Here is a 21,217-nt window from a genome sequence, read left to right on the forward strand (position 1 = left end):
TTGTGCTACACATAGTTTTTTGGTTTCGGGAAAATAGGGGTAGGAAATCACTCTGGAATCAGATTTAGTTCTTTGCACAATAGTAAACGCTACTCCCTCTGGATAGAAGATCTTTCTGTCTAACTCTGATGCTTTCACATCTGAAACTCTCCGACATGCTGTCAAACAGAGCAGCATCGCTAGTTTCCCTGAAAGCTGAGATCTATATAGCTGATCATTTTCTGGCCATCTCATAAACAATTGTAGAACGTCGCGGACGTCCCACAAGGAAGAGTACTTGGGTTCTGGCGGCCTCTTCATCTTAATCCCGCTCAGTAATCTGTGCACTGCCGGGTGCTCTCCTACGGGAGCTCCTTCCACCTTGTCATGCCCTGCTGATAGGGCGGACCTATATACTCAGAGTCCTGTATGCCCAGCCTTCATGGAATTTGTCTGCTAGGAAGTTAAGGACGTGCACTACAGGTGCTGAAACGGGATCCAGCTGCAGATTTGTGCACCATTGCGTCCAAGCATCCCATGCCAAACTATAGCTCCTAAAGGTGGAAGGCACCCAGGAATCTCTGATGCAGTCTGCAGCGATCTGCGAAATTCCTAGCAGTTCCCATCTCCTCCTGAAATTCTGCAAGCTATTAGGTGCAGAGAGCCCGCTTCCACCAGAGGGTGATAAAGGCCGGCTGGGCTGAGAAGGAGGTCTGGGCGATTAGGGATCATCCTCGGAAAATCCGAGGAAAGTTCATCACTACTGGAAACCAGGGCTGAGATTTCCAGAGAGGGACCACTAGTACTAGCTCTGCTCGGTCTCTGCAAACTTTCGCTAGAAGTCTCGTGATCATTATGAAAGGCACAAACGCGTAGTGAACTGCTCCTGTCCACGACTTTAGGAACGCATCTGTTCCCGCTGCCCCCGGGTCCATCCTCCAGCTGAACTACTTGGTTGTTTGTGCATTCACTCTGGATGCAAATAGATCTGTATATAGAGGGCCCCACATTTGGTTTAGTCTGTGAAAGACTTGGGGAAGCAGCTTCCAGTCTCTAGAGTCTGTCAGGTATCGCGAGTTCCAGTCTGCTATGTCGTTCTGAGCTCCTGGAAGATATTCCGCCGCTACTGCTACCTGATGTTGTAGGCAATAGTGCCAGAAATCTGTCGCTAGTTCTGCTAGCATTCTCGACCTGGAGCCACCTAGTTTGTTTATGTATCGTACTGCAGAGATGTTGTCCATCTTTAGCAGCACGGAGCACTTGACTCTGCCTTTGGTGAAAGTCTGAACCGCGAAGGAGCCTGCTAGTAGCTCGAGACAGTTTATGTGCAGTTGTAACTCGTCTTCTGACTCTATCTGGCCACATCTTGCTCCCCACTCTGCTCTGCTTGCATCGGATTCTATTATAAGGTCTGGCACGTCACCGAAGATGGCTCGTCTGTTCCAGGCTTCCATGTTTTCCAGCCACCAGTGCAGTTCTGAGATTGCTTCGCCGTCTAAGGTTATCAGCTGGTGGTAGCCTAGCCCCCCTATCAGGTGTCTGGTCTTGAGTCTCTGAGGGGCTCTGCAATGCAGGGGACCTGGGAAAATGGCCTGAATGGAAGCTGCAAGAAGCCCTACTATCCTGGCTAGGTATCATAGCGAGATGATCTTCTTCGCTAGGGCTGTCTGATCTCCTTCTTTATTGCTCTCACTTTCTGGTTCGGGAGTTCCAGAGTCGCTTTCACTGTGCCTAAGGTAAAACCCAGAAATTCTATTTTTTGAACCGGCTGTAGTTGCGACTTGTTGAGGTTCACAAGAAAGCCTAGAGAAGACAACAAGGTGAAAACCCAACGTACGTCATTGGCTAGGGAGAACTTGTTCTGGCCTAGGATCAGAATATCGTCTAGATATATTATGATCCGAATGCCTCTTTCTCTTATGGCTGCTGCCACTGGCCTCATCAGTTTGGTGAAAGCCCATGGGGCTGAGGCGAGGCCAAAAGGTAGGCATTTGAATCGCCACACCTCCATGTTCCAGCGAAAGCGTAGGCACCTGCGATGGGCTTCTGCTATTGGCACCGTGAGATATGCGTCTTTCAGATCTAGACGCGCTAACCAATCTCCCTCGCGCAGCAGGTCTCTGAGAAGATGGATTCCCTCCATCTTGAAGTGATTGTACTTCAGCCATTCGTTCAGGTTTCTTAGATTGATAACCGGCCAAACTATTTCTTTTCTGTGTACGAGGAACATATTGCTTATAAACCCCGGAGAAGATTGTGTCTCGCGCTCTATCGCGCCTTTCTGGTGAAGCTTCATTAGCTCGCTCTGAAGAAGCGCTGCTTCCTGCTCGGATAGGTGGATCGCTTGCGGCTCTTGCCTTTGAAAGGGTTTGCCTAGAAAGTCTATGCGCAAGCCTGCCACGGCGTGTAAAACCCAAGCATCGCTGGATAATGCATGCCATGTGCTTAGTAATTGAAGGGTCCTGCCCCACACTTGTACATTCGAGGTACTCACCACCAGTGGCACCCGCATGCCTGTAGGCTCCTCTTTGCCTGCGTCCTCTCGGGAACCTCGTTTTGGCAGGGATGAAGGCATCCTGTTGTCTTCCCTCCCAATATTGTGCTGTATGGCCTTGGGGCCTGCGATGAAAGGAATATCGACTGGACGTTCGGCCCCTTTGGCGTCCGGTCCCAGCAAAAACTTGCCCGGGGAAGATTGTTTTTATGGAGCTCTGAGCTTTCTCGAGGGCAGAATAAGTTCCCACAAATTACGACATTTCCTTAGCAAAAGCCTTGCCAAAAAGGAGTCCTTTCGCTCCTTGACCCTCTTCGTATGCCGATAGGTTGCTCAGTTTTGAGTCAATTTTCAGAAGCACTCCTCTTCTCCTCTCTGAAGAGAGGGCGCAGTGGCGTTACCCAGGAAACACACGGCTCTAGGTGCCCAATTTGCTAGGACAAGAGAGTCTATGGGGGTACCGCTGTCTTTGGCTTTCTCAGCCAGATCCATCATTTTTGCTAGTGGGCCTGCTAAGTCGAGGACCTTGTCCTGGCACCCTCTCCACGCTCTATCCACGCCCTTCCTGACGTCCCTATAAGCTTTTGTTATGAAAGTAACCATTTTTGGGTCTAGATCGGGAGTCTCCGATAGTTTATCAGGGAGGTCTGGGTGGGGACATTCAGATCTCATGCGGGATCGTACTTCTTTGTCAAGCGGTTTGCGTATATGCTGCGCCATGTAGAGCGCTACCTTCGGGGAGAGTACCCACTCGGTGGATTTTGGGAGCCTAAAGGCCTCTGGATCGAACATATCATTCATGTCTTCTTCTGGTTCTACTATTTCTTCTGCTGCGGTGTGCCCTGGAGGGTCTTCTTCCTCCCCTCCTTCACCATCGGACGAGTAGCCCTCGTCTATGTCCCCTAAATTGTCCACCCCTGGGGCAGGGGGTCTGGTCTGACTTTCTGCTGATTTCACCAAGAAGGCCTTCTTTAGTCTTGTGACAGGGTTGTCTGCCTTGTGGGGGTCGTGGTCGACCTTCCTTTCCTTGCTCGGGGGGGTCAAAGAGTCCTTGCTCTTCCAAGCTTTACACCTCTGATCAACCCCTCCTCGGGGTGTCCAGTCGATGGACCTTTGCCTGGGCTAAGTGCCCTCTTCTTTCTGGGGGATTTCTGGTCCCTTTCCAATATCCATGCTTCTAGCATGTCCAGTCTACTGGCACTGATTCCCCCATGGCTCCCTCGTTTCAAAAGTCCAGCCTTCATGAATACTTTGAATGTAAGCAAGCAAATCTTTGTCATCTTTCATCTAACGTGCCATAATTGCCCCCATATATGATGTATCAGGATACTGTACCCTGAGTGCCCTCCAGACGTCTGCTCTACAATTATTAAACGGTGCTCCGTCATGAGCTATATTCTGTGCCGTGACACTTGAGTAACCTGCTGATGTCCAAATGTCATCAGCCCTTTCCCCAAGAATGGCTGTTGGGAGAACCTTAATGTCCCCTATTACCAGAGCATTTCCTCCTGTCATATTTTCTAGCTCATAAATCAATTTTCCCACCCCAGCCATTAAACTAGGGAGTTTACATCTCAAATTATCCTTATCCAACTGTGGCCAAGGAATATACTGTACAATAAGGGAAGCTGTGTGAATCCAAATCCGCAATCCGCTCCCATCGTCTGTTTATCCATAGAAGGGACAATGGTTCCTGATCGCCTCATTCCTGGCAATGACCATAACCTGTTCACATATGGTGAAGTCCACCCCCTTCTCATGATGCGATCGCCCTGGGGTCTGGCGTCCTATCTTTAGGTTGCTCCAGATCAGACCATCTTACTTCCTTGTTTGTTTGCAGACATCCCTCGGGACTGCATGCACTTTCTCCCTCCTCCCAACAGAAGGTTTCTCTCTCTTCGTCTGACATATCTAGTCCCCAACTAGTATGGATTTCATCTATTTCATCCCTATTTAAGGTCTGCCTGTCTAAGGACAAGGCTCTATGCTTGAGTCTAAACAGACTTCCTTCTTCGCCTTGTGATTGGGCAACCATAGATCGATCTCCTTTTCCCATGCTTCCCGATTCACCTCTTGTTCTGAAATCTTGATAGGCTCTATCGATCCTATCCCGATATTCCCCATCTCGTAATTCTCATCTAATGTTACTTTAGATGGCCCTGGCCTTGCTCCTTGTGACAGGAGGAACTCCTCTAGATTTATCCTAAGTTGTCTTGTCGTTGCTTCCTGTGATGGGAGAAACTTCTCTATATGACTCCAAGATATTACTGGACTTGATTCTATTAACTCCTGATGAATGCGATCAATATTGCGTTCCCTTTGACTCCTTTTTTGCTCCTTCTCCTCATCTAATTCTCTTCGCTCTTTCATTTGCTCTACACACTTCTTCTTCCCTTCATCTTGGCATCCTTGTATCCTGTAATATCTGTACTTCCTCCTGTTCTCTCTTCTTTTCCTGCCTATCTCGTTCTTCGATTGCTCTCTGCCTGTTGTCATACTTGCTTTGTTCCCCTGCCCTTTCCTCCTTCTTTTGCTGCTCCTTTTGATACATCTGTTCTCACCTCTGTCTATTATTTCTCTTATATTCATCCTCCTTCAGTCGTTTCTCTCGTTCCCTGTCTTTTCTATCCTGTTTGTCTTGATCTTCCTTTTGCCTAACTTCCTCGATACTTTTCCCATCGAGCTTGAGCAATAACTGTCCACCCATCCATTTGTTCTGTACGAGCGTTACTTCGTCAGCTTTATCTTTTTCTCCGTTCCGTCTCTTAATCTCTTGTTCTATGTCTGGGTCATATTTGGTTGTTCGCTTTTCTCCTCTTTGTCTTGTTGTAAGACCTTAAAGATCTCCTCCTTTCCTTTAGTCTCCTTTGGACTAATGTCACTGCTATAAGTAGGCGGTTGATATATCAGATTACTATATCCTGTTGCCGCGTTTAGTTCCCTTAACAGATACAATCCTTTGTCCTTTGTATTATCACCATTTACTTTGGGAGAGGTAAGGGGAGCAGAAGGCTCAGCACCTTCCACCATACACTAGTTAAGCATTCAATCCTAAGGAGGCGGATCCTCCTGTTCCTCCTGGTACATCTTCCAGATTTGTTAAATAGCTAACCCTTTTTCCAATTTCTTATCAGTGTACGCAGCGTGCAATTATGTGGTCATGTGTTGCAAAACCGCCTTTGACAGTGATCCCCCTTGTGGCCATGGCATGAACATTTTATCTGCTATACCCTTTACCGATACCGCACTATACTGTTTGAGTTTGGGTGCGTGTTTTGGCAGTGTCTTGCACATGTGCATCAGTGGAGTAACATCCCCCATTGTGTCAAGTCTCAATTGACTGTCGATAGTTACCATTGATTTACACAGAATATGTTTGAGAAAAATAACAAATATGAGCGTGCACCACCCTCACCGCTCAAAGCCTCTACTTCTCAATTATTCCAATGTACCTGTTCAGTCGGCGCCGACAATGACTAAAAAGATAAATAACAACTTTTTCCTCTTCCTTAATCTCACAGTTTACTCTTGTCGTTCTTTAAGACTTCTTTTCAATTTCAAAATACACAAACAGACAGACTAGTCGACTTTACATATATCTCATCATAATGCTCCTCTTCTCTCAGACCCTAAAATACTCTGATTGGAGTTTGAATCATTCCCTATCATAAACCTTGTTTATGTGCCACCTAAGTACCAACTTAGGTTTTGAAATGACTCCTTCTAAAACTCCTTGAGCTAGGACACTGGGCTCTTTGACACTCCACATCATATATCTCTGACGCTCCTCGTCATATATATGACGCTCCTCGTGACTATCTGGGTGTCACGTATACCAATTATGCAGACGACACCCAGATACTCATTCCTATCTCGGGTGACTACGAAACAGACAGCAAAACACTCAATGAAAAATACTCAGTTATACAAGCATGGATGGCACATCATGGACTTTGTCTCAACGACGAAAAAACTGAGTTGATCATCCTTGGTACTCATGCCAAACTAAAAAATCTAAACTCTGCTTTCAAATCTTTCACTATAGATGGTAATCTTATCTCCGTCTCAAACAACACAAAAACCCTAGGCATCTACATTGATGCCACCTTATCCTTCTCCAAACAAACCAATGCAGTAGCATCATCAGCCGCTTACACCTGCAAATTGATCACTGCATGCAGGCCGTTCATCTCCGCACCCAACTGCATTACTCCTGCTAGAGCATTAGTCTTGTCCAAAATAGACTATTGTAATGCCCTTTATTTAGGCACTAGCCACAAAAATATCAACAAACTACAAGTAATTCAAAATAATGCCATCAGGGCAGTCCTCAACATCCCTAAAAAGTCACATATTTCTGAGACTAGACGTAATCTACATTGGCTCCCAGTAAAGCATAGAATATCCCTCAAAACATTGGCCCTCACACACAAAGCCAGGGCCAACCTTGCACCAGCCTACCTCACCAACCAACTTACACCACATACATCATCAAGACCACTCAGAGCAGCTCAAGCAAACACTATGTCCATAACGAGATTCAAACTCCTTAACTCGGGTGGAGCTAGCTTCCCTGCTCAAGCATCGAAATTATGGAATACACTGCCCGCGCTCCTTAGGTCAGAACCTTCCTTTAACCTATTCAAACGTAACACGAAGCGCTGGCTTCACAACATGGACACAATGACAGCCTAAAATTCCCAGATCCTGATCGACTGACTGCCCACTGCACATATTGTAAATAATATCTTTTATTTTAGATTATATTTTATCGGCAGCCTCCACTGCCTGCCACATGAACATTGCAACATGTATGCATGTATCTGTAATACTAATGTATGTATCTATTTGTAACCGTAACGTAACCTTTGTCTACTTCATTCAAATGTAACTGTAACCAGCTCTAACTTACGTGCCCGTATGCCCCCGGGCCTGGCTGCGCTTTACAAATAAATAAATACAAATACAAATTAATCAACCCCCATTATTTTCTTTTTACCACAATCCCCATTCCATTATTTTGCCAGTCCCCTCAATCTACTCACCATTCTCCTTTCAACTCAAGATCCTTGGGAACGGCCCGCCTCCAATCAGCCACTCTCAGCCTTCGGTCTGCTCAGCGCCTGTGAAAACCATGAGGGATTTCGTGAAAGAGGAACCAGTCCCACCTATATTGATTTTCTTGCAAGTATTCTATATCAGCTGCTCTCCACAGGAAACTTTGCGATCCTCCGGCTAAATGGCAGAGGATGTCTGATTTTCCAAAAACTCTAAAAGCCTACTAACCAACGAACCTGAACCATCCTCTTTCTGCCACCAAGTGAACCCGTAGGTCCTTTAAGACGAGGTAACTTATCTGGGATGGATGGGGATACATATCTTATACATACATCATTAATCAGACCGACTCAGGAAGTTGGCAAAAACACAACATGTTTTATTTGAAATTGTCTAAAAAAGGGAGTACAATGGGCATCAACAGACGCTGAACAATCATAAGTCTGTCAACGTTTTTCATTAAAAAACAGACATTTATAGTAAAAACTCATCATGATTGACGTCAAACTACATGGAAAAATAAGAAAACCTACTAGGGGATGTGATAGGCTTAGCTTACAATAACTGGCGAATTTCAAGGGTTTTTCGGTTTTACTTGGAACCATAACGTCCCGTTAACAAAGTTTTTTTTACTGAATATACACATTCATCATGTCAATGTTAATGTTAAAGGACATTTGTACCGTGCACTATCACCACCAAAGTGGTCCCCTGGCGCTCTGGCGGCTCTGAAAAATGGGAGGGGGTGGGTTAGTGGGAATACGCTGGATAAGTGCAAGAGAGCAGTGATGTGCTGTTGGCAGCCTCAGCCCGGTGGGTCCGTTGGCTGGGCTTGGGGTGTTTTATGGTCTGTAGTCGTCGTGTGCTGTTGTGCAAGTCTATGGGCCTCATTACGACCCTGGCGGAAATCGAAAAACGATGGCAGAAATGCAATACCGCCATCGAATAGCGCTCGGTGCGATTATGACCCGTCACCGCAAAGTACGATGCCATTAGCGACACCGTAGTGAACGCCAACGCTAACTGCACCAAGTACGCACGCGCGCGCCATGCCAAACCGTAAATACCACCATGGCGCAACGGTACGCGAATTCTGACCCTAGCGGACATGCACCTAACGCCATCAAGCACGGCGGAAAGTACCATTCCGCCATGGTGAGAAGTACGGCATCGCGAACCAACCGTAAACGGCCCCACTGAGTGCCTGTACACCGCTCCCTGGCCACATTGTACAACTCCCCGTAGGTGCAATGAAGTCACAATGCAACCAGTGAAATGTACAAGTCACCCATGCATGCCAACGAACAAAAGAATCTCAAGAGGGGCCAATGGGAGCTGCAGGGCACAGATGGCACGAATACAGAAGCTATTCCAATGGACATGACCTCAGTCTCCCACCAAGAAACGCACGCAAACACAGGCACCTGTGACCAGCAATATTCAGAAAATCACATCATTCCACCAATCCACCTGGCTGACCGGCATCTGTTACACAAAACCTAATCCCCCGCCCCTGAGCATGACATCATTCAAACAGTCATATTGGCAGCCCTTATCCCTGACCTCACTGGGCTTCGTAGGCAAACGCGCCCAGCACAGTACCACGCAACTATACTCCGAAGCTGGAACCCAATGCAGATCTCCTCACAATACATCGCTCCCCAAATAGGAATATGCCACATCACTTGCAAAGAAGAACGCTACACGGCCCATATCAGAATAGAAATTTAATGCACAACAAATTCACCAAGCCCATACAGCCATTAGGCCATGAACTCCAAAACACATTTCACCATTGTGGGCTGCATCCGCAATGAATGACCAGCTACTTCTTGTGTGACGCCCTGTTCCTTCATGGTACACAGGGCCACATTCTCGTACGAAAAGGCAACATGGAAGCGCCCAGAACCGCAGGGCCGACCCAATGGGGAGGCACTAGTCCAGCTGAAAGGCCGAAATGTTGCTCCGAGCCACTAGTACTGCGTAAGGGCATGTGGCCCATTGGCGATCGTCCCATAAGATCGTAATGCTGCTCCACTGATTAACACGAAGCAGCAGGTGTCGGGAGTAAAATCCATCTGCAGGAGTGGCATACAGATGGCAGTGGCAAAAGGGGAGGAGATACCTGTCAACCAAATGAAAAGAAAAAGAATAGAATGGCCATCAGAACTACATTTGAATTACTCACTTCAATGATCACACCAAATCCACAGCCATATGCATGCTAGCCCACTCCAAAGGATCATCACCACCCAAAAACCACTTGCGACTCATAACTATCTATATCGAGGTGAAAACACCATCACAAACGAGTGTACCTGTGCATGCGTCTGTTAAAACAGAATCCATCAGATGGGATTGGTAACGTGCATGGACACAAGTGTCTGAAGGCGCGTCGAGACAGGGAGGGCTCAACAAGGCCAGATAGACGATGGTCCCACTATGGCAGCCCTGCATCACATAGCGCAGGGGAGGCGGACAGATTCCAAGAAGCCCTGTACATGGCAAACTCTGCATCAAATCATCTGTCCATGCATCCATTCATCATTCCCTCATCCCGTAATGATAACGCCTGTTTCCATACTCACATAACATGTGAAAATTCCATTGAGTCTGTGCGTTATGCAGCCTGCATAATCCACTGTGCCCCAGCCCGTAATTCCAGTGTTGTGAAGTAACATGTATTTGGGAACGTCCGGCCTCATCGTCCACTTCGCTATTGCGCATCCCGAACTATTCATATCAATCATTGCATCCTCGCCATGGCCCCTGTCCCAAGGACATTGAACAATAGAACGTTATATTTGCAGTCAGACCTGTGGGCATCTCCTCGCCGCTAGCTGAAAACCGAAAGCGCCGCCCTTCGAATTCCTCATTTGCAACATCACGTCGAAAAGGCATCTGTGGCCGCTTGAAATCACAAATTAATCCATCTAGTGCGGCTGTGTGTGTAAATGGCAACTGCCTTCACTCACAAATGGGACGCCCCGCCCGTCGTTGAAACTCGGTACAGTGATGCATGAGGGTCCACCGTTACTCGAGTACTACGTTCCACTGACCCTTCACAAGTCTGTTCGCGACTGCTAAGATAGTATGTGAAACAATGGGACCATAGCCGAATGAACATATCAACCAATGTTACACTGCCATCGGGTACAAATACATGATTGTAATAGCAAGATGCCATTCCTCGAATTGCAGCGTTGTGTGCGGGACGTGCTCGCCCAAAGGGGAGAGCAGCTTGCACAGGTGGAATGAATCACCACAGGTGGAGGCCATACAGCCTGAAAACACATAAATAGCACACCCAGTCTCCTCCCACAACCACAACCACTCCGAAATGCTACCGGCAGGACTCGCGATGTTGGCCCTGGGGGACCTGATAGCACTGCAAGTACTCCAACTCCAAGAAGAAGACGAACACCAACTACAACCGGCCGCACGGAGGAGACGCAGGAGGAGGAGGAGGGCAAGGCAGGGCCAGCAAGGGCCGCCAGCACAGCCACTACCACCACGCAGGCAGCCCGCAATCCCACGCCTCCGAGCACATCCGTTCAACCTCACTGATGAGCAGATCCACACCCTCTACCGTTTGGACCGGGACACCATAGCCGCCATTGTGGACATGACACAGGCTGACCTTGTCAGCATGATAGATAGCCCAACCGCCATCCCACCCCTACTGAAGGTGGTGTCTGTACTCCACTTCCTGGCCACAGGCACCTACAAGCACACAGTCGGACAGTTGCATGGCATCTCACAGCCACTGTTCTCACGGACACTATTGCAAGTGCTCGATGCCCTCCTGCAGCACGCAGACGACTACATCTCTCTACCACGCTCGGAGCAGGAAATACCAACACAAAAGTGGGATTCCATGCACTTGCCGGCATACCGGGTTGCATTGGTGCCATCGACTGCACCCATGTGGAATTGGTCGTCCCACATGCCATGGAGGCCCAGTACCGCAACCGAAAACAATTTCATTCACTGAATGTACAAATGGTGTGTGACTCCAACAGGATCATTACACATTGTTGTGCCCGATTCCCTGGATCAACCCATGATTCTATGGTCTTGAGGAACTCAACAATACCACGCTACATGGAGCGACACGCAGGGAACAGATCCTGGCTACTCGGTGAGTCTCATTTCATGCATGCTGATGTGGGGTATGTGATGCGGCACTGACCTGGCAGGAAGGGGGGGGGGGTGCGTACGTAGCAATGGCATTCCACATTATTCGTTTATCGTCCACATACAGGTGATGCCGGATATCCACTGAAGAGATGGCTCCTCACACCAGTCCGGAACCCACGGGACCAGCATGAGGAGGACTACAACCATGCCCACTCACGTACCCGTGTAGTCATTGAACAGGCATTCGGCCTACTGAAGACTCGTTTCCGGTGCCTCAGCAGGTCTGGCGGGGCACTCCTGTACCGCCATGTGAAGGTTGCAAAGATGGTGATGGCATGTGTCATGCTACACAACATGTGCGTACGTAGAAATGTGCCCATGCCCCCTGACGCAGAACTGCAAGCACCTGAAGATGGTCATGATGAGGGTGGGGATGTGGCAGCACCTCAAGGAGTCTGCGAGGCACAGGAGGGCCGTGACATTCGTCAGCATCTCATAGATGCATGCTTCTAGCACTCACGCCTGGTGGCTGATACATGGACACGGGACTCGTGGCACTGTGTGTGTCTGGTACATGCACAATATGGACTGTACGCCTATGATGGCCTCGTACACAAAGATCAATGTCCACACATCTCATTGGTTGATCGTGCATTGTTTATGGCATATGTGATATCATGTGGAACACCCTATCGACCCGCCACCCAAGTGAGCCCAACACACCCCCTCCACCCTCATACCTCCCCCCCGAACACCAGTGTCCAAAGATGCTCATTGTCAGTGGGCAGTCGCTATTGCAAGCCCCCTCTGCGGGTATCAGGGGCACCCCTGCCTGTGGAGCGCAGGTTCCTCCCAGATTTACGTTGGGGGCTGCCCTGGACGGAACTTGCAACGGATGATGTCTCTGCCTGCTCACGTCCATGCATGTCCCTAAGGGTTTGTGAGAGCTCAGTGAGCACACGGCGCACTGCGGCAAGTTCGGCACATACGTCTTTGGACGTCGCATGCAGTTCCCCCCTCAGGCTCTCGGTGCTTCTCTCCATTTGGACTCTCAGGCTCTCGGTGCTACTCTCCATTTGTGCCCTTAGTGTCTCTGTACTTCTCTCCATTTCTGCCCTAAGTGTCTCAGTTGATGTTTCTATGTCTGCCTTAGTGCCCCCACATTCATCGGCATGGTCCTTGAGGAGCGTGGCCAGTTGCTGCTGTTGCACGATTAACTGGTCGAGGGACTGTTGCCTCTGCTGGGCCATGGCCATTTGCGGTGGTGTTACAGAGTGGCTGTTCGCCTCATGTTGCCCTGCCACAGGGCTTGTGGGGGATGGCCAGTCGTCGTCTTGTGGGTGCCCCTGCGTGGTATCCTCATGGTGTACGGGATGGAACAGACAGGGGGATTGGGACAGGTCATGGATGGATCTGACTTCGACATCCCCGTCTTCTGTGTCGGAGCATGCTGCCATTAATGGAGTGTCACCTATGGTGCTGCTGCCACCAGAGGCAGTGCCTTCTGTGGCATCCATTGGGGGGACCTGTGGTGGTGCTTTTGTGGGCATGCTGGCTGCTGGGGTGCCTGTTGGAGTTCCCTCCTCTGTGCTGCCACTTGATTTGTGCTGCTGCCGTGTCTTGATGCGTGCAGCTGAGGTGGAGGGTCTTTGGCCGTTGGTCTTGGCCCTCTTTGCAGGTGTGCTGGTAGGGGTGTCCTGAAGCTCGTCGTTTGGATCGGACCCTGTGGTGGAGTAAAGGAGGGCGAGCGTTATTAATGGGTCTGTGGGAATTGGAATGGCAATGTATCACATGCATTGGGGTGGTACCTGAGGGTGATTTGGGTCGGGGCCTTGGAGGTGCTTTCATTTGTGTGTGGAGTGAGGGTGCAGTTGTTTGGCAGCCTGCAGTTAGGGTGTGCCTGCTGCACGTGTAGAGGGTGTTTTTGGGGTTTTTAATTATTTATGTATTTATTGTGAGTTTTAAAGTGCGCTGTCAGGCCAATGTGTGTGGACGTTCTCCTGGACATGTGTTACTGTTGCGCTATGTGGACACGGTGATTCACATGATTGGACATTGTGGATTTGGCATGGTTTTATTTGGGCCACCTACCTGATTCTTCGGATGTCTGCACTCCTTTCTCCATCCCTCCGACTCCCTCTATACTCTCCATTCCAATGGTGGAGGCACAGATTTCTTCCCAGGGGGTCAACTTGATGGGTGATTCCGATCCTCCCCCGGTGGCTGTGGCAATGTTGCGGTTGGCAGAAAGTATGCTACGGACGCGTATCCGCAGGTCGTCCCATCGCTTTCTGCATTGCTGTGGGTTGCGGGGTGCGGTCCCCACCGCACTTACCCGCTGTGCCACCAGGGCCCATATGGCCTTCTTGTTCGCAAGTGCCGTCCTGGTCATTTGCGTGGAGAAGACGGCGGCAGCATTCTCCTGGAGGGTCTCTGTGAGCACGGTGAGTTCCTCACGGGAGAAGTGGACCTGCCGCTTGCGGTCGCACGCTTTCTTCGCTACTTTTCCCATTTTTCTTGGTTTCACTAGGGTGGATGACGGGTTGGGATGTGTCTCAGGGTAGTGTTTTTAGTGGTTGTGTGGATTTTGTGGTTTTATAGGTGTACGGCGTGATGTTTCCCGTTCCGGGACCATGTTTTTACTTCCGTTTCCGTATATTTACGGTCACCGTACTTTCCGGTTGGCGCTCACTGCGGTGTCCGCTAAGATGGGTGGCGGTATTGCACCTAGGGCGCCGTACGGCGGCGGTGTGGGCCGTTTTGGGGTCATTTCCGCCATCGCGGACTTTGCACTTCCGCCATGGCGTGGTGCTCGTGCCCGATGGGTCGGAATGGGCCGCACTTTGCTCCATCGTGCAATGGCGGAAACGCTATTTACGCTGTGGCGGTCCGGTCAGTCACTTTCCGCCAGGGTCGTAATGAGGGCCTATGTGTGGTTTGTTTTGTTGTTGCATTGTTGTGAAGTTTGTGCGGATTGCTGCGTTTTAGGCTTGTAGTTGTGTTTGGTTATAGTTTGAGAGGTGTATGCAGAGGGATGGAATTGTTAGTTGGTTGGTTAGTTGGCATTGCTGTCCTTGCAATTGTGGGATTCCATCTAGGTGCAGTACATGCTAACAGTCACATTTCTGTCTAGATGCCTCGCAAGATAAAGTGCTAACCGTCACATTTCTGTCTAGATGCGACGCAAGCTAGGGTCAGAATTCTAAGTGTGGTGCATGCTAAGAATCACATTTCTGTCTAGATGCGACGCAAGCTAGGTTCGGAATTCTAAGTGTGGTGCATGCTAAGAATCACATAGGTTAACAATCACATTTCTGAAAATTCTGTCTAAGTGTGGCATATGCTAACAATCACATTTCTGTCTAGATTTGGCGCAGACTAAACTTGAGAATTCCATCTAAGTGTGGCATATGCTAACAATCACATTTCTGTCTAGATTTGGCGCAGACTAAACTTGAGAATTCATCTAGGTGTGGCACATGCTAACAGTCACATTTCTATCTAGATGCGACGCAAGCTAGGTTCAGAATTCTAAGTGTGGTGCATGTTAAGAGTCAGATATGCTAACAATCACATGTGAAATTGGGAGATAATTACTAGGATTCCCTTACTTTGTGTACATGTAACATAGAACATACTGAACCTCCATCGCTAATGGTATTTGAAGGCCACGGACTGAGCGTCTGTCCGCAGACGGGCGCGGACGAGAGCAACACTACCCAAACAGTCAGGGGGTATTTGAAATTGTTCTATCATGCCATATAAAAACTGCACAAGGTTAAAAAGCAGCACATAAACACATTATAAGTAGTAATAAATAACCATTGGAACCTACACGTCTCACACATAACCCATCCATATAAATACCATGTGTAATTAAATGGATTATACCATAACAAAAAAAGATATGCCTCCAACCAACATAATTACCTCACAGAAACTGTACAGCTACGAGTGACAGTAGACGAACATAACAGAACAAATACAAATTACAAGAAAGTAGTAAGTGAACTTCATTTTTCGTGTGTATTGGTACACTTTTTGGATGAGGTGCAGAACAATTAATGTATTTCTGTTGTTTTCACACAGAAATGTGCAGTACTTCGGACTGGCTGGAGGAGAATTTTCCGCATGGCGAAATGTCGGAAGATAGCGATAATAATGGTACACACTTCTCTGCATAAGCAAATTAATAGTCAGTACTCTATGGATATGTAACATACATATATTTATTTTTCACAGATCAAGTAAAAAATGAACAAAGTCCACCAAAAGACACAGTACAAGACACCTTGAAACGCATAGAAGGTAAAGTGGACATGCTAAAAGAGAATTTTAACGGGTTAAGGCAATTGGTGGAGGACCATGTCAAAGGAAAAATAAGATACCACTATTCTACCTGTACCTGTCCCCCTTCTCCATTTACCAGTGAACTATGCCCAAACCCTGAAGAACAACATAAACGTTTCGACGAAACTTCCATCCCTTCATCCCCTCACAACTAGCCTGTGGAAACCCCTAATTCCCCTATATTTGTTTCAGTGTCTGCTTCCCCCTCTCACTCTTAATTGCTGTATATGTGTTTAATAAAAAAAAAAAGGTTATGTTACTTTTAATGGAATTGTGTGCGTCAATTTTTTTTTTTTAAAGAGTTAAAATGTCCATGGACAGAGCGCCTGTTCTGCCTGTCCGTAATTAATAAAATATGGATGTCCTAAGGACACTATACATGACCATACCGTCCGCAGCGAAGATGGAACTGTCCGTAGAACAGGCGCGTGTCCGGCATGTTCGTAGTCAAACAAAATGGAGGTGTCCTAAGGACACTATACCTGACCGTACAGTGAGCAGAACATCTACGCACATGCGCACCACACCCGTAAATCCTGCGAACATTGCGCCTGTTCGTAACTGTCCTTCTCACTTGTGTTGGACTTTCAATTAGTTTCAGGACCCGAACACTGTCCGTAGAACACCCGCGCGCATGCGCACGACCGTTCCTGTGCATTTGGTGTCCTGCGGGCACCCATTTCCTTCGCAGATGTGTTCACGACGTCATCATGTGACCGCACCCACGCTGAGCATGTGCCCTAATTTGAGCACTTTGTCTGCTTCCGCAACATTTCAAAAGAACTTATGCAGACAAGCCAATTTATTTTACAATACAAAATCACCATTTCACATGTCCCATACAATAGCCCTAGCTTTCCACATAATGTTTGGAACTTTTTCAACGCTTTTGAGTGATCGATATGGTCACAAGGCGCACCCCTCCACCCCTATAAAAGGCCACACCCCCGAGCTCATCTTCATTGTACTTCTGGCGATTGTAGATTGAGTTTTGCTGCCTTTTGTACTCTAGTGGAGATTATCTCACCATCCCTAATGGCATCCATGGCTGCTGTTGCTACATCAGCCTTAGCACCACCCCCAAACCCTCCACCGCCACCACCTCCCCAAGGGCCTGCAGACGGAAATATGCGTGAGGATGTAGAGAGCGAGGAAGAAGAGGATGAAGAGAATGATGTGGGGGAACTCCCTACTACCACCACTCGCCGAGAGTCGTGGGTGTGGCGGTTGTTTACCGTTTTTGGTAACGTACCAAAAGCACGTGCAAACCTGGTCACCTGTAAAAAGTGCAAGTTGGTGCTGAGTCGTGGGAGACCTGGTGCGTACAGCTTTGGTACGACAACCATGATGCGACACCTAACTTCGTTCCACGGTGCGGACATTCGCATAGTGGAACCATATAAAGAACGTAGTAGGTTGAGTTCCTCAGCAGCATCCTCCGTGTCCGATCCTCTATCCACAAGAGACACTCCTGTGGGAGAGCGCATCCCTCCAGCTGCCTCACAGGCCATTCGCGATGCTGTTGACCCTTACCTTTCGAAGGTCACAATATTGTGTATGTACTGCGACACAGTACTCTGCAGGGGGGAGAGTCTTCAAAGTGCTTTCGAGACTTCGGTCACAGAGCACCAGAAGACCTGCTACCTACCTAAATAAGGCCCACCCTACATCTTTCTCTCTCCACCTGCCCTTTCTTATCCCCGTGGTTGGTGTCCCTTCCTTACCCTCCTTTCCCCTCCTCTCCTAGTGTGTCATGTGTAAAAAATCAAAAAAAATATAAAACAAAATTTTTAAAAAAAGGCTCTTTTCAGATCCGCCTTTCTCAGTTTAAAAAAAGTAACCATCAAGTAAACGGTGTAGGCCTCCGCGCATTTTTTTTAAATGTCCGCAGACAGTCCTAGGACAGACAAAATTTTAGTGTGCAACCGTAGCAAAACCAATGCACTTTTCTCTCGGAGTAAGTGGTGGCTCTGAAAAGAGCCTTTTGGTGGGGGTGTGTGTGTGTGTGTTTCAAAAACTTGGATTCATCAACATGTAATGCAAAATAGGTGACTATAATGGCAAAAAAGGTTGCAATGCATTTTTTACATTGAGAAGAAAAATCTGATTACCAGCATATGTAAGATGGACTCCATCTCTGCGAAAAATGAATGTGCTACGAAACATAATATTTTCATTGTGGAAAGAGGACATGCCAACATCTCTTAGAAAGCCACAAACAGCCTTATTGACATTGCGCCGGGCTTTCTCCATTTGTGGACCATATAAAGAAGAACGCAGCCACATTTGTCTTAGTGCAATACGTGAAAAAATTACGTGGCAATTTGGAAACATGTCCATGACCTTCTCAAGTCCTTCCTTCAATGCAAATTGCAAAGAAATTCCAGACACATGCCCTAAACTGTTTCCTCCACAATGAATGATAATTATATCTGGATGACGCTCTGTCTGTAAAGTAGCACAAAGAGGTACCAAGTCCAGCCACTTCATTCCATGCACTCCATGCTAGTGCACTTCCACATGAGCGAACCCAAGATTTGCAGATATACCGCAACGTTCTGCATGCACCTTCAACCAATGTATCCATGAGTCTACCAAAATCCAGATAATCTGTTTTCGAGCACACACAGCCACAGCTGTCTGTTCTCCTCTCAGGGAAACAACGTTCTCACAAAATCTCTCCGTTCACAACACACCCACTGAACTTTACTGACCAATCCCTAGCTCCGCTCTTTCTCATTTGCATGCCTCTTCACCCCAGAATCTCCGTATGTAGTATGCGCTGCCTGCAGACTACCGCCATGTCCGCGAACATGTAGAGGATCTGAGCGTGACGACTGTACATTTAATTAGTGTTCCCCTTTTCCCCTTTAAGGTGGGCTCTGAAAAGAGACATTTTTTTGTTTTTTTTGCAGATGCCCGACAGACACCTGTTATTTTGTATTTTTTGGAGGGTTTTTTCTTCTTACTTTACTCCTACAATCATTACATAACCTTCTCCAAAGCAAGCCTTACATTCCAAAAGAACATGGCATTTCCCAAAAAAGATAAGGAAACACCATCTGCTTCAAAATAAGCCGCATTACTGGAAACAATGTTCTCGTGGCTGCTGAAAAACATACCAGCTCTTAACATGAAAGCATGCATGCCGTGATTGATTGCACACCTAGCAATACCTTGATCAGGACAAAAAACAGAACTGTTGTCCCATTTTGCTCGAGGGAGTAAGCCAGAAAAAATTACTTTAGCAGTTGGAAAGATGTTGATGACTGCTTGAACCAACTGTTCCAAATCTCTCAACAAAGTAGGTGAACTCACGTAGCCCAAATGGAAAGCACCATAGTGCAAAACTACCACATGGGGACTGTTCATCCTACGCATATCTCTGCAAACCTGGAGAATTGTCTCTACATTGCAATCCGTTGCAGTGCTCCACTCCACCTCCACTGCTCGTACATCGTAATTGTTTGCCACATGCCTACATTCAGAATAGTGCTGTAAATCATGGACATAAATATCTCAGAGCACCAACACCCTGACTGTCTCCACCTCTGCCATCTTCACTACACACACTCTCTTTCTACACAAATGACCAATGTCAACATCTGATTGGCTGATCCCTACAGTCCCCTTTCCATGCTGGATTTGTGGAAAACCGCGTATGTGGCACGCCCTACCCACGGACAAGCGCGGTGTCTGTGCGGCATGTAACTCTTAGCCAGCCCTTCTACCATTTCCACATCACTCACAAATCCATTCCCTCATTGGACACAGCTAAGCAGCCACACAACCATCCACCAATCACATCCAAGACCTCTACATCTAACTCCGTCATCAGAGTTCCGCACTTCAAATGTACTGTTGATCACTCTGAATACAAGTCTCAAATCATTGCAAAGCACCTACTACAAAAAGTACTGTGCAAGGTTCGAGGATTTCTACTTACAGCTCCATGCATATCCACATGCATGATTACAAAGTACAGATATGCATATTTTATTCAGAGTACATGTACAACTCTTATGAATCCTTTTAAACAAATGAATGCCCCTACTCTGCATAGCCAATACATACATACCAACGCTCCCGCTTTAAGCTATCACTTCCAAACCTCTCTGCTATCTGCAACACAGCTGCAAAAAAACAAGGGAATTTCATGAACTTAAAATTGTACTCATTTGAGAAGCAGGTTCAACTAACATATTTCAAATAACAAATAAAGGCTGAACATAGTCAAATGAAATGCACGTATACACTGTGTCGAGATATCAAACGAGAATACCTCCACAAAAGCTGAAAAATGAACGTGTACATTAACATCAGTGCTATAAACACACAAAATTACTAACTTCTTCCTTTTACAATTGCAGTGAAGACCACTCTCCTGAAAATCAACAGCATCTACACTACAAAGAACATATCCGAAGAAACCTGGTCATTGCACAAAAAAAAGTAAGTACAAAACTACCTTTATATTCTTACTCTTCCTCAAAGAGATTGTGTTGGTTATGTATGTAATTTGCGCACCAAAAAAAACATCGATTTCTGAACCATTCTGCCCACAAATCCCCATTTATTAAACAGAGATTAGCAGGCAGAATGGCACACAAATCTCAGTTTTTTTGGAACACAAATAACATACTCATCTCTTAGAATAGTACTAGAAAACAAAGAACTGTTTTAATGTTATACCATTACGTTTACTATTAATGCTTCTCCTCACCACTAGCTCACTTTCTACTCTCATCTGAACCGCAGATACACGTATGCACACAGCACACATACATTGTAAAACAGAGCACCCCATACCTTCTTTTTTTTCAACAGACCCCAAAGAATGCCTACCAAAAAGCAAGTATGTAGAAAGGAATGCAGAAATAGAGCAAATGAAAATAAGTGTCCAAAGTAAGAATCCATCTCGACCAGAGTGTGTACAAAATGTTAAAACAAACAGCTAATGCAGTCATTTAGCGAAACAAATGAATCTTCAACTACAAAAACTTTGCCTCCTCTATCAAAATGTGGCACGAAACACAAAATGCTTAACAATAATTCGGCTACCACTACTGCTAACACTGCTCCTATAAATCCTGATAGAGTAGCAAGAAACCATAGTAAAAAAAGTATTTTAGCAAAAATGTTCCACCACAGAGTCCTTCAGAATCTAATAATAGGAGGAGTGAAATCATCCACAAC

The 21,217-nt window shown here is 47.0% G+C and overlaps 1 protein-coding gene and 1 long non-coding RNA gene across 5 annotated transcripts in view; one reads left to right on the top strand and one right to left on the bottom strand.

Annotated features, from left to right (window-relative positions):
• LOC138453478 (uncharacterized) overlaps positions 1 to 21,217 on the top strand; it is a 1,096,265-nt gene that overhangs the window by 445,910 nt on the left and 629,138 nt on the right. The window lies entirely within an intron of this gene.
• LOC138453479 (uncharacterized) overlaps positions 1 to 21,217 on the bottom strand; it is an 88,006-nt gene that overhangs the window by 913 nt on the left and 65,876 nt on the right. The window contains exon 3 of the long non-coding RNA XR_011260439.1: positions 7,519 to 7,596. This is a non-coding gene — a long non-coding RNA (uncharacterized lncRNA). The remainder of the gene's footprint in view (positions 1 to 7,518; positions 7,597 to 21,217) is intronic.

This window comes from Ambystoma mexicanum, chromosome 4p, assembly GCF_040938575.1.
Source record: "Ambystoma mexicanum isolate Mex_15411 chromosome 4p, UKY_AmexF1_1, whole genome shotgun sequence".
Classification (NCBI taxonomy): Eukaryota; Metazoa; Chordata; class Amphibia; order Caudata; family Ambystomatidae; genus Ambystoma; species Ambystoma mexicanum.